The sequence below is a fragment of the Pseudopipra pipra genome, chromosome 3, assembly GCF_036250125.1.
Source record: "Pseudopipra pipra isolate bDixPip1 chromosome 3, bDixPip1.hap1, whole genome shotgun sequence".
In the NCBI taxonomy this organism is placed as follows: domain Eukaryota; kingdom Metazoa; phylum Chordata; class Aves; order Passeriformes; family Pipridae; genus Pseudopipra; species Pseudopipra pipra.
This window is the reverse complement of record NC_087551.1, coordinates 16859769-16873858: the sequence shown is the minus strand read 5'-3', so window position 1 is coordinate 16873858 and position 14090 is coordinate 16859769.

The window sequence follows — 14090 nt, the reverse complement described above, 5'->3', positions numbered from 1 at the left end:
TTGCTCTCCCGGTGTTCATCAGTCTAACAGCACCCATATCATTTGTGATCTTCATTTGAGACACGCCTGCAGGTCCTGTAATGCGCTGTGATGGAACACGTTTTGCTTACATCTGGAATCACTGTTCTTGACATCTCAGATGGGGGTGAGGGGAAACCTTTATAAAGGGAAAAGGACAATGAAGCAAGATGTTAAGACAGCTAGTTGGTCAATGAGTCACAGCTACTAAAAAATTGGCACCAGCCACAAAGCAGCTAAATGTAACCAGCTCTAAAAGGCCAACAGGATGTCTCTTATTCACTCTCACACACAGACACACTGACAGAGTTTAGACAAGCAATTCCCTGCTCTGCATGCTCTTAAGACTAATTTTGCAAGCAACTTGGGCATAGGGTTTAATTTCTAAAAGAAAATTTATTTTGCTTTCCTTAGCTTGATTTTCTAACACCCTGAGGGAGATTTCTGATGGTGTTTCAGGGTCTGATTTGCAGCCTGCTAAACTCAGTGTGAGTCTCTCTTTGATGTTGAGTCAAGAGACCACAAGATCAAGCCCTTAGCAATCAGTTTGGGCCATATGTCCTGATCACTTAAAAGGTAGATGCTGACAGTGTAAAACAATAGCAGAGGAGGCATAAAAGGGGACTGATGTCTGTGTCTGATGCTGCATGATGGCTTCTAATGTTGGTTGTGGCCTCTTGGTGTATCATATAGTCACTGCTGACATGGCAACAGCTTTGAAGAGGAAAAGGTAAGACCTTGTACTCCCTAGAGAAAGAAGACAAGAGAGACAACAGTGTGTTGAAAAAGAAGGGTCAGAAAGACCAAAGATCAGCATTTGTGAAGGCAAGTGAAGAGGGATGTGAGGAAACTGCAAAGGGAAAAAAAATGACTAGAAACAGAAACTAGGTTTTCACAGCCACCCCCATGGATAAAATGCCAATAACAACAACTAACAGCAACAACATATTTTTAAAAAGTGCATACAGCATGGTGCGTAAATAAAAAACAGGCTTCTAAAAATTCTTGCAGTGGTACTGTAGTAATCATATAGTGTTAGTAGACAATTCTAACCAGAGAAAAAATGTTTCTATGAGCCCTTCATCTACTCAAACGGGGAGATGCCCACTTGCACCAGCTGTGAATTTGGGGTCTGATTTCTGTAATATTTCAGACCTTTTGAAGGCTCTTTTAAAGAGGAATTTCTTCAGTCTCCTTGCTGTGAAATAAGAAAATATAACGAGGAATTATTTATTTCAAAACTGGATAAATAATACACTATGAAATTCAAATGTGCTTTATTGTGATCCTGAAATCCTTTTGTTTGAAATGTGCTGCAGGTTGGAGAACAGGTTTTAAAAGTCTAAATCTATTCCAAAACAACCATGAATGGTTTTCTGGAAGAAAAGATTATATATTACACTTGGTTCCTCTCCAAGATTTGTATGTCTTACATGAATACTCCTCTGTCTCCTTCTGTGGTGACATATCTGAGATCAATTATGCCAACAGTAAAGTCTGGAATTTTTATAGTCCAGCTCTTTACGAGCATTTTCATAGAAGAACTTATGAAGGCTGAGGCATAGGAAAAGTCCAATAATCCTGGCCTGTTATCTTCATCATCTCCAGCCCTCTGTCTTTTCCTCTCTACCCTCTCCAAGTGAAAACACTGGCTCACATAATACACATACTCCATTGTGGTGATTTAAATGGCCATCTGTATGTTTATCTGAGGCCTCTGTGAATGGGCAGCCTCATTAGTGCTTGTGTCATGGACGGATGGGCCAACACAAATTCTGTTTGTGCAAGATAAATTCTCCTCTCCTGGCTTTATCTCTTTTCTTCATTCCTTTTGCGCTCTCTCATTTTTTCCTTTCTTTCCTCTCTGAGAGTTTGTTCTTGCTGGAACTCACTTTCCTTATTTCTGAGGTTGGAGTCTGATGCCTTTACATTCCTTTTCGTCTGCACGTGCTTAGGAGAAATCTATCTGAAAAGACATGCATTTTTAATCTGATTGTGGCTTTTCCAGCAGGAGTGGTATTGCTGACATTAGTGGGATTAGTTGGAGAAAAAGGTGTTATTCAGGACAAGAGGAGCACCAGGGGTAGTTCTGAAGTAATAACCTTAAGCTGTGACTAAGGACCTGGAAGTTTTGAAGGTTCCCCTTAGGTTTATTTACTTTTTGCAATTATAAGAACCAGTGAATCTGTTTGATTTGTCGATAATTAATATCTGCTTTGTGTCACCTCCCAAACCTACAGTGTCTGGATTACAAACAGTGAGGGAAGGCTTATGAATTATAAGCAAAATGTTTTCATTGCTTACCTTTGGCTTTAGATTGTGAAAAACATATTTACAGGCAGGATGCTGAGTCTGTCATGCTTAGTTGCACTGAATAGCACTTGAGTGCTCAAATGCTCCTGCTGGGTGAACTAAGTATTTAATAAATTTTGAGGAGAAGTGTTGTGCTTCACTGGCTGGGAAATTGGGAAGTGGAGAGGTAATTGTATTAGTCAATATGAAGGGAGGTCACTGTCAGTGTTTTAAATCAAGGCTTAAAGAGAGCCAACATTAGCCTTAATTCAGACAAGCGGTGGTTCAATGACAGGTGGGGTCTTGTTGCTGCAAAGAAATCACAAGAGTGATATGGTGGGTTTCCAACAAAATGTTGTTGAATTTTCTATATAATTTCTGCTTTGTTTAGTTCACTGCCTATTCCCAATGCTGTCTTCAACCTGAATGCCCTGCTGGATCCTTTCTGGTTTGTTCCTCAACATTAGGATCAACTTCAATGGGTTTTTGAATATGGGTGAGGACATTAAAGAGATACATGAGTGATTGTTGAAAATCACCAAGAGTCAAACTATTACTCACTCCTAAGTACTTTTGAAAGCCGTTTGCAGAAATTGAGATAACAGAATCCAGTTTTCTCTTTTATCAAAGAACTTGTTCAGGAAGGGTAAGGGGCTAAGGAGGGATACATTTGCTTTCAACAATAAGTAATTATCTATGACTGAAATACATATGCAGCACACATGTGGAAGGAGGAGCAAGTGTAACAGTCTTTTACGTGGTAAAAATGCATTTGTAAAACTTAAAAAGGACTCCCCAGACTCACAGAAGGCATTGTACGCTAGTTGTAGCTTTTTACAACTGAAATTGGGTTTCAGTGTTCAGATTGCTTCAGTACAGCTATGGGAAAATATAACCCTGGTCCTAGGAATAGGAAGGAATGTCTATTTTTCATCCTCATGTAATTGAAAACTGACTGAAAACAATTGGCAGGAATCTAAATATTCACATTTGGGCAGAGACCAAACGTGTAATTTCAGGCCAAGAGAATTTTTGAGGGAAGATTATGAGGAAGTGTATGAGAATGAGGGATTTTTCTTTTTTTCCTTTTCTTTCTTACCTTTTTTTTTTTTTTAATGGTAATGGTAAATGTTTCATTAGAGGTGACTCAATGTATAAATTGTCCAACCGTTTTTTCCTAGTGCTTGTTCTTCAAATCCTGCATTTATTACTTAGTATAAAAGTAACAGACAGTGTATCTTTAAATAGAAATCACATTCCTGTCAGCTTATCCAAAGCCCAAATATGGGACAGAGTGTCAGAGAAAAACACTAACATGAGGGATTCAGGGATTTGACAAGGTTACAGACTCTGTTTCTGCCTGAGAAAAAACTTACACTGAATAGTGCTTCCTGAATTTGTATCTCAGGACATAAAAGTAAGGGAGAAGCAGCCCCTTACTTGAGCAACAGCAGAGACAGATATCTAATGTAGGGTGAAGTGTGGGATATCTGGAAAGTATAGAGTAACAAGGTATTAATATCCCCTTTATTTTGGTTTACTGCCACCTTGGGCTGAGGCTGATAAAGAGGCACATGGCTTCACTGGCAGAAAGGTTTGGCCATGTGCTGTAAACTATTATAAATATTACATGGTGTAGCTGAGAAGTCTACACTCCAAATGTAATCTAGTGTGGCTCAAACACTGAAGAACCACTCAATAAAAATGGCACTTCTCTGCTCTGCACATCTGTTTCTTGCATGTATCTTAAGAGTCAGATCTGCTTAAATAACATTTAAATGAAGGTTTTACTGTGATTTTTTTTGAAAGAAAAAAACATCTGCAGAGCTCTGCAGAGCCAATTCGACTTGGAAAGAGAACTTGCTTTTCTTCAGCACGACTATAAACTGCAAGATCATTGTTGCTCTCCTTTATTTCTCTGTGTGTGTGCAGTGAAGACATGAGGTCAGGTGGATATGCCTTGAACTGATGCAGGACTTGAGAGAAGGGCAAAGGTTACAGCTGGGATCCTGCAGGCTAGTGTGAATTGGTAAGGGTGCAGTTTGTTTCAGAGTATTCCCAAAGGTCCTTTCTTCCCTATTAAAATCCTGCCATCTTCTGCTGTTCAGCAGTGCCAGAGACCTGCTATACCCTTAATGGAACTGTCCCTCCGAGCATGTGCTGCTGGCTGGGAGACCTTGTGTTACATCAGTGCCACCCTTATGTTAACAGTTCCCGCAGGGAAGTGGCAGCAGCAGCCCAGGTAGTGCAGTGTTGGAGTCCTCCTGCAGTAATAAAGATTAAATTAAGAGCCTTCAAGGAAGCATATCAGTGTACAGCACTCCAGTGGAGTGCCACCAGGACTCTGTGCTGACCTTCTCTTTGTTAACAATCCCAACTGGGCCTACATCTCTTCTTTCCCACCCTTGGGGGATTCCTTCCTCACCTTCCTCCTCCTTTGTTTCTCAGCCTCTGTGACTGGGATGCTTCCTGGCTAGCTCCATTCTTGTTGAGGGGAGCCTTGGCGGCTCCCACTGGTGGGAGATGGTCACACCCTTCAGAGCCTTCCAGCCAGAAACCAGCTGTTCCTTTGACTCCCAGTGACCTTCCTGTCCCTTCCCTCCCTGTGGCCTGGCTGATTTAATGAGAGGCTCACACCACAACCACCTTCCAATGCGCTGCTGCGATTTGAAACCAGGCAGCAGGAAAAAATTGACCATCCTGCGCCTGGTGGCTCACTGTGCTGAGCTACCACACCAGCTCCAGTCTAGCTCCTTATTACATCCAGATGCACAAACAGTTTGCCTGCCAAGAGTAGGCTTGGTGCTTCGTGAAACCCTATCACTGAAACGGATTAGTGGCGGGACTGCAAGGAGCAGCTTTCGGGAAATGCATCAGGAGCGAGGGAAGCCTCTGTATGGTACATCCACCTCTTGATAAGTGCTTGCTTCTGAAAACTCTCTTTCTACTCAGAAGTAATTATAAGCACAAAAGGAGTAAAGCAAAGGAAGAGAGGAAGGTTTGCCAAGTGATTCTAGATTGTAAATCAAAGCTCCACAAATCTGTGCCCTCTCCATAGTCTCACATCTAGGACTCTTCATTTCTGTTCTTGGTGCTCTACTGTGCAACTCATTTCTCTCTGGCTCCTCAGCTCTGGGCAGTTCCTTTTCTGCTATAGCAGTACGAGTCTTCTCCCGTGACTCCCATTTTATAGTCCACTGTGCCTCCCTCCTGTGCATCTTTCTGCGCTTCTCACTTCACTGAGAAGGGCCTCGTTCTCCCCAAACCTTCCAGCTTAGTCTGTCTGTTACTATAGTGGCAGCTCAACTTAAAATTTAGAAAATGTTAATTGAATTTGCAGTGTTAACTACCTGAAGAAAAGACTTAATTGCACTTGTCTGAGAAAAAATGAGAGGCATTTCAGCTTGGGGCTTAAAGGCTTTGGGACAGAATCTAAGGTTGTTTTCTGTTCTCTGCATAAAGGGTAGTCACAGTCATTTGTGTAAATCTTCGCATACATGTAGCCCATGTTGTGCGTTTCACTGTGAATGAGAATCTGTGAAAGAGAATCATTATTTCTGAACTTGTTCATGCATCTGTAGTGATTCAGCCACCAAAGTTATTGGAAGTTCAGGCTTGAATCCAGATTTTACTTGCAAACAGCAGAACCCAGGGTCCAGATGTGCATATGACTAGTTTTCAGGATATTCAAAAGGGAATCTGAATTGTGAAGACCAAAATTACTTCCACAATAGATAAATCTAAGGCTTTCTAGGGACCATTATCTGTGCAAGAGTGTCTTTCTTCATCAAAATAACCCATTCCTCCTTACTGAGGGCAAATGATGTTAAATCTGCAGACTGGGTTCTGTCCGGTTTCTTGCCACAAGGGGACAGACGGTAACTCTCACATAAGACAACACTGTGTCCTAGGTGGAGGAAGTACATCAAATATAGTAGGTGGAGGAAGTACATCAAATATAGTAATTGCTACAGTGTTAACTATTTCTGGAAAGTTTAAGAAAAAATGTATCCTGGTCAGTACAAATCAGATGCAAAAATGTATCTGCTGAAGTAGCACAGCAGAGATCAGAGAAATAAAGTACAGAGAAATAAATGTATTTCAGATGCAGCATAGGAAAAATGCCATAAGTGTTTAGGTGTTTACAGTTAAAAAATATACTTGATATTGGGAGACTGAAGCAACATATGAAGTGAAACATGGTGCCTACCAGAGGCTTTAGCCCTGTAAAACTATTTGGAGGAGAAGGCATGAAAGGGAAGAACCTCTTGCCTCATGGTCATAGATTCAGGTCCATAGTGCACTTAATAGCAGTCAGGTACTACTCTCTGAGCCTAATTTTTTTTTTTTTTAATGTCTTGTAGCACCATTGCTTGCAGCTCTGATTCATGAGAAATGGTGGACCTCTACCTCAGCACCTCAGGACCAATGTCCCCATCACACTGTCTATCTGGCCCCTCTGCAGGCCTGAAACACGTCAAGCTGGGGCCAAATCTCCTTCATCAGTCAAATCGAGCTGTTCTGACCTCTGAATAGTTACTCTGTAGTCACAAGAAAACTCACTTATTGAAATGGCTGGTTTCAGGATGATTGAATTATTTTGGGTATTTCCTCTTTCTTCCTTCTGAAACTGATCACACAAAGATAGTCTTCAGTGCTTCCTGCATCACAAATACCACTATAGATACTTCATTCCATTTTCAGGGACCTTTTATTTATATTTGTTTTGTGAAGTACCAGACTCGTTCACAGGGATATTAATTAGCAATGAATTCATTCATTTGGGATAATTTTTGGTGATTATCATTCTAAGGGTTGAATATGATCTGATGCAGGAACTTGCTTTTATTTAGGTCCTTGTGGGGCAAAGAAAAAGTGCTTAACAAGGAGAAGGCAGCAGTAAATTGAAGAGAGTAAAAACTGACCTTTCTTGACAAACTGTCTGAGTTTTCATGGCTTTCTCATGTCTTCATGCTGTGAGTAATGTAAGGAATGCTGCAGGCAGAGTGTCTGCAAGCTCTGATATTAAAAATAAAAGCTTTATACAAGCCAATTGCAGCTTCCTCTGTCCACTTTTAGTTTGCTCACTCTCACTTTTTTTTTTTTTTTCTCCCCTGTCATTACAAGAAAGCAAATTCTGGAGATTATTCCCACATGAAACACTTCCCCAAATGGGTCTGTCAGTGCTGCCGAGTCACTGACATAACATCCCACCGCTCCAAAAAGAACCATGAATATTCACTGATACGTGTTTGTCAGACTTGTCCAGTCTTATTAAAAAATATGGTTTCATTTAACTCCTTACTCAAGCAGGGGCTTGTCAGAGGCGAACTACAAAAGCCCTTCCATCTGACCAAGGGGGAATTTCTGAGCATCTCCTGCCACCTTGTGGGACTGAGGAGAACATTCACTTTGCTTATTAATCTGAGATGCCAAACCCTTCCCTGTGGGCCCCACTGACTAGTGAGCAAATGAGACACTGAGCATGGTGGTGCACTCTCTTCTGCAGGAGCAGTTTTGGGGGAACCTGCTGACCTTAATGGGACTGCCCTGAGTCTCCCAATATGCCTGTGGCCAGCTGGCCACTTATAGAATCATTATTAATCATTATTAGGAGAAGGGATCAAAGTGTGTGAGGGCTTGTCTTGCTGTCGGTCATCCTGGGGAATGCCCATGGTGCCAGCTGAGGGAAGTCTTCAACAGTATCACCTCTATATCCAGCAGAGTTGCCAGAGAGGTCGAGTAACTGAGTGTGGAGTTGGAAACCAAGGACTCCTGCGTGCAACCCCGGCTAACCCCAGCTACGGCTGTGTGGGTGGCCTCGGACAAAGCTCTGAGCACAGAGAAAGAAGCCAATAATTTCTGAGTGATAATCCCGTGTTTGTCCTTTCTTAAAGCTTCCCACTGCAGCAAGCAACAGAGTTGCTCTGTGTAAATAAAGCGACTGCCAGTACGTGAACCACACAGTCCTACAGAGCTGCTTAGTTGTGCAACAGCTAAAGAGCAGCAAGGTTTGAATACCAGTGGCTGACCCAGGTGAATGGTCCCATGTTTTAACAGTGGGAGACTGCAAAAATGACACTGTGGCTTGCTGTGACTCCCGAGTGAGTGGCAGCAACATCGTCAGTGTGACAAGTTTGTTTTCACACCCATACACAGGATCAACCAGCCTGTTGCTTGCGCTAGCTAAAGCCAGATGAAATAGTGTGTGTCTTTGTTTGCTTCAGGCTGCTTTGGTGGCTTTTAGCTCTTCTGCAGATTTTGGAATTACTTTTGGGTGACTGATTCTGCAATGTGAAAAACACTCCTTTCGTATTTTCAGCTTGTTTTAAAATTTGCTCTGTTTGAAACCACAGTCAGGCTGAATAGAGAGGTTTCCAGAGGACTTCAGTGAGACCTCATCAGGAAGAGGCTGTCATGGATTTAGCAGATCAGGGGGCAGGACTGTTTTGAAGTAGGTTTCCTTGGTGGACTCTGACAGTGGGGAAGCCATGAGGTCTTTCTTACCATTCCAGGGTTTGGAGGGGAATATTCTGGTGGATGTAGGTTTATTCATTAATTTTTCTATCTATTACCTTCCATCTCTCTTTTTACCAGATATAATATCTGTACTATGTTAGTTTCAGTCTCTCTCTCTCTCTCTCTCTGCCTTTAGCCTACATTGCTCCCTACCCTTTGTCCTTTGCTTGCCCTCCAATTCCCATTATTCTCCATGGATCTCAGAGTCTTTGCAACTTCCATCCCAGGCTATGTTGCCCAGGCACTTCTCCCCAATTTACTTTCCAGACTTTATTTCCCATGTTCCTGATTCGAGTCCTGCTGTAGAATAAAATACATTCCTTCCCCATACTGACTGAGCATCAGCAGGAGGGACAGACAAACTGCCGCCTTGCTTTCCCTTGCTATTGTGCCATTTGGGCCCAGAGGCACTGCAAATAAGTGGCTGGCACACGGAAAACACAGAAAACCTAGTTCTGTCACATGCAGGCCAGAGGATGGAGTATAAACATACAGTACAGTAACACAAAAGATCTGTGAGATTTAGGCATGAGCAGTTGCTCTGTGGGGTTGCACAATCTCAGCACGCAGAGGAGCTGTGTGAATGCACACTCAGGAGGAAAGTGCAGCCACTAGATAAAGCCATTAAACAACTGTACTGAGGATGAACAGACTGCTGTCATTCAAAGGCTCTGTATTTTGTGCAAACGTGGGCACTTTTTCTGGAGAACACTGGGTCCAGGTCAAATTCAAACTCTCCTCTTCACAGAAGATACTTCTTTAGCTTTACCCTAGTAAAAATGAAAAACTACTCCTCCCCTCCCTGCCCCCGCTGACCTCAAAGAAAACTACTGTCAACGCTGTCATTTTTTAACATCAAAACCAACCCTTATTCTTAGAAATGGGTGGATAGTTTTGATTGAACATTTCCAAATAATGGGGTACTGAGACTAATTGTTTTTCACCTAGTATAGAAAATTGCAGCCCAGCAGGTTTGGCTGACAAATGCATAAGCAACTGAGATAGTTGCTCTGCAATGGGAAGCACTGGGCAGGCTTAAAAATAAGGAGTACTACTAACATTGTTAATTCAAAAAAATGTCTAGTTCTCTCAGAGCATGCAGTCATTGCCCTGATGAAGTAACTGTAGCTCCTTGCCACCTAACCTAGAGGAAATCTTTTCCTGTTACCCATATTTGAGGACCTGTCTCTAGACTGGCCTTTTTACAAGTAATCTTGTATTAGATGCTGAAATTATTATGAAGTTTAGAAAAAATACACTGAGGAACTAGTGTCGCTCTTCTGCAGTAGCCAAAGATGTCTGTCCATTATTGGAGTCTCTCTCACTACAGGGGACTTGTAGCATATGTTGCCACGTTTTCACTCATGGAAGCTGACAGAAACTAGAAATAATTATGAGGCTGAGTGGTGCATAGGCAACCTCTTTCTCTGACCCTGATGTAAATTTAATCCTCACTTTTCTTACATTGCACACTGCCTGACAATGTTATCACTTTGTAGCTTTGGACAGCAGAAGTCTCTGAAATAAGTTTGGCAGTATCTGTCATTCAGTCAGGTAATGAGTTTCCTCTGTACATGTTGGGGGAGATGTAGGTGACATAAGTAATACTGCAAATAGTCCTAGAACTTATGATGTCTGTGAGTGCAGCATAGGACAGATTTGAAGTAAAAGGGAATCTAATCCCAAAGCTGCATGAATTCTCTGAATTCAATTAGACTTTTATGACATAATTTATTCTATGCTGAGAAACTAAAAGGCATCTCAGGAAAAAAAAATCACAGTATTTTAACAGATCAAGATAATTAACGGGCCTAGATATATGCAGAACTCTTTCCTGTCATGTCATGATTAGCAGTGACTCATTTTTTTCTTCTTTTAGGAGAAGCTCATAACGTGACATATTAAAATATTGGAGCTTTGCAGAAGTATAATCACAGGAAATTTGAGCCTGAAATGTTTGCCTAATATAATGAAGTTCTATGAGTCTGTTGATGGTACTGAGCCTTTAAACTACAGATGCTAAAAGGGTCAGTTATTTTTGTGGCAAGTCTTGAGAAAGAACAAGTTATAAACTTAGTGACTTAATTTTGCTTATATGCCTGTAATGTAGGTGTTTCATGGACAATTTGATATCAAATACATAGCTCAGAGTCATAGAGGCTTTGAAACAAAATGCACACTCTGAGAGTCCTAATTTTAACTGTTATTGATTAAAATAAGTGTTCTCTCAACTTCTTTGGTTGGATAGAAATTACCAAGGCTATCTCTGATATGAGTAAAAAAATATATAAGGCTTGATGAGAAAGACAGTAAGTGAAGTAAGGGAATTTAATCTGTCAAGACCCCCTCACATGTTAATTAATAGTCTGTATGTGTCTAAGGAAAAGATTCAAAATACTTCAGATGTGATGAGGGAAAGCTGCTCTGAGAATTTAACTTTGCTGCAAATACGTTACATTTTTTTTCTTTTAATTTCTTCACCTGTACAGATCTTGTAAGTATTTCTCTCTATATAGTCTTTTTTGGTATGTTATAAATGCATTTCTTTGCAGATGTGAATTTGTTGATTTGAATCTCAGGGTGACTGCATGGTGGCAAAACATTTCCTTATCCCAGGGTATGGTGAAGCTATAAACTAGGTTACTGAAGGCCTCGGTGTTAACAAACACCTTCTATCCTAAAAGAGGCTATGTGGGTTGGCTTGTGGGCTGGTGTCCTCAGCTCACTCAGGGATCAGAGAGAATCCCTGAATCCTAGCATTCCTCTGGAATTTTCATGATTTTGTTGTGTAGAAACAGGATGATTTTGTAAATAGGAATGTTTCTGATGCTCAAGCTTTGTAGTAGCCACATTTAAGAAAGTAAAAGATATTTAACTGGAGATACTCAAATATGTACATTGGCTTAACTTCTTGGTAGCAGTTTAGCACTGGTGGACAGGAACTAATAAAAACTGTCACTGTCTATATCTCTGTTTCATAAAGAATGTTTAAAGTTTACTCCAAGGCTAGACAGGACACAGAAATTTTTCTTTCCCGTTATACAGTTCATTCTGCTATTGCCATCTAGTGAAGGAACTCTAAAAGTTTCAAAGCAGTAGGTCTGGGAAACTCTGACATTACTTACTTTACAGGCTTCTAAAGAGACTTTTTTTGTGTGGTGGCAGGTAAGGTCACATCCATGATGCACCACTGTTGTCCATACTTCATGGAACTCTCAGTATCTGTAAATCACGCCCTGGGTTTGAACAGGATTGCAACCTGTAAAAACAATTCATAAACACCAGGTGGGGAACGTGACAAAGAAACACAGGGAAGACAGAGACACACACCATTATTAAAATGGACAGCTATAATAATGTAACAGCTCCTAGGGCTGTGACGTGTAGGCAGCATCTGCCAAATGTGGCACAGGCCAGAAACTAAACCCCAAAACTGATGGACACATCAAGGAGGAAGAAGACAGGAGGCAAAAAGCATCTCAGATGTACTGACTGGGAGATGAGGAAATGAGGCCATGGTGGTTAACAACTAGATGCAGACATAGTTTAAGTTCTTCAGCTTGTCACAGGCCTCTTGAGTGACCTTGGGAAAACAATTTAATTTCTTATACTTCATTTCCACACTCCTTTTCTGTCTTGCTTACTTAAATTTCAGGCATTTAGGGCTGGGTCTATGTACTTATAGAATTGAGGAGCTTATGAATTTATTGGAACTTATTGATGTGTTATGAATAATGTATTGCAATGATGCACTGTCCTAATGACAGTTTACACAGGTTCCCTTCTTTCTGCAGGGAAGGTTAAACGACTTCTCTGGCAGCAATAACTCAATTCAGTTGCAGTGCTTTGCCTAAAGCTGCTCACCTAGTTTATGACAGGCGTGCAGTGTCTACCCAGCTTGTAGGGTCAGCCCAGTACTTCCCAAATTAACCGAGCTGTCAGGTGTGAAGGAGTAAATAACTTATTGGAAGCTTGTGTGTTTAAATGCAAGTCATAGCCATGAGATCCTTCTTGGGGTGAAACAGAGGACTGATAAATTTCTGCCACAGGAGAAGTTTTTTCTTTGGTTATGACTCCCATCAGAATTCAATGCCTCTTGGGGTTCTCTAGGGGGCAGTTGGTGTTTAATGTCCGTCCATTTCCTCCCTCCCAGCACACTCAATGACTGTCTTCACAAATCTTGGCATAAAAGTTTATTTTCTCTGACCCGAGGAGACAGTAAGAAAGGATCAGAGATGCTTTTGCTGATCCTTTGATGCAGGACTGCAGAGCAATGACGGGGACAGCAGAGCAAAATGAAGGAGCGTAACAGTGTGCACCTGACTGACAAACTGCTGGAATCACAGCTGAAGCAAAGCATTCATATTAAAAAATAAAAAATAGAAGGGAATGGCAGGGAAAGAGGAGGCTAAATAAGGCTTTTTTTCTTCAGTGGTACTTTGGGGCAGCACATGGGCCCCGCCACGAGTGGACTGTGTTAGCAACAAATTGAGTAGTTAATAAATGCAGAGAATAGGGAGAAGGAGGGCTGTCTGGGTGCTGCTATGGTGGCTTTCTCTTGTACCTGAGAGTTTTGATGGGAAGACCTGTGGCACCTCTGGGTGAAGGGGAGCTGCGAGTTACCCCATTTGGGATGGCCCTGCTGGTGGTCTGGGCAGCCCAGCAGCCCTGTGCTCAGGCTGTGCTCCATCTGACACCCTCTGAAGCTCCTTGGCTGGTGGAGCACTGTGGCCACCACAGGTCCTGAGTGTTTGTTGATAGTCTCCTGCTGGTGGTAGGCAAAACAGCTGCCTGCTGCCGCCAGGCTGGAGTCCTCTGCCTCCTCTGGGGAGGATTTTGATCTCTGTGTATGTGCCTGCCTTTTCCCTTTTAAAACCAAACAAAACCCTGGGGTATGTTTGGAGTGGTGCACCAGTAGATCAGTGTTCACTCCTGCCCTGACCTGGGCCCCTGTGTTTTAGAGTGGAGGTAGCCCATTCTGTAGCACTTTGGGCAGTGTGGCCTTCCTGCAACAGGGCCAGGGTCTATGACTGTCCATGCTGGGAGTGGGGTAAGGTGACAGCCCTGCAGTCAGGGTATATGTCACCTGAAGCTCTGCAGCCCTCAGTCCCCTCTGCCCTGGAGTGCCCTGTGAGCAGGGCTCCAGAGGAGGTTCTTGCTTGAGGAGCCAGCCCAGTGGCTCCTATTGTCTTCCTCCCGGTGTGAGACACTTCCTTGCTGCAGGGATAAGGTGTGTTTATGGGCTCCTCCTTGGGAATCCT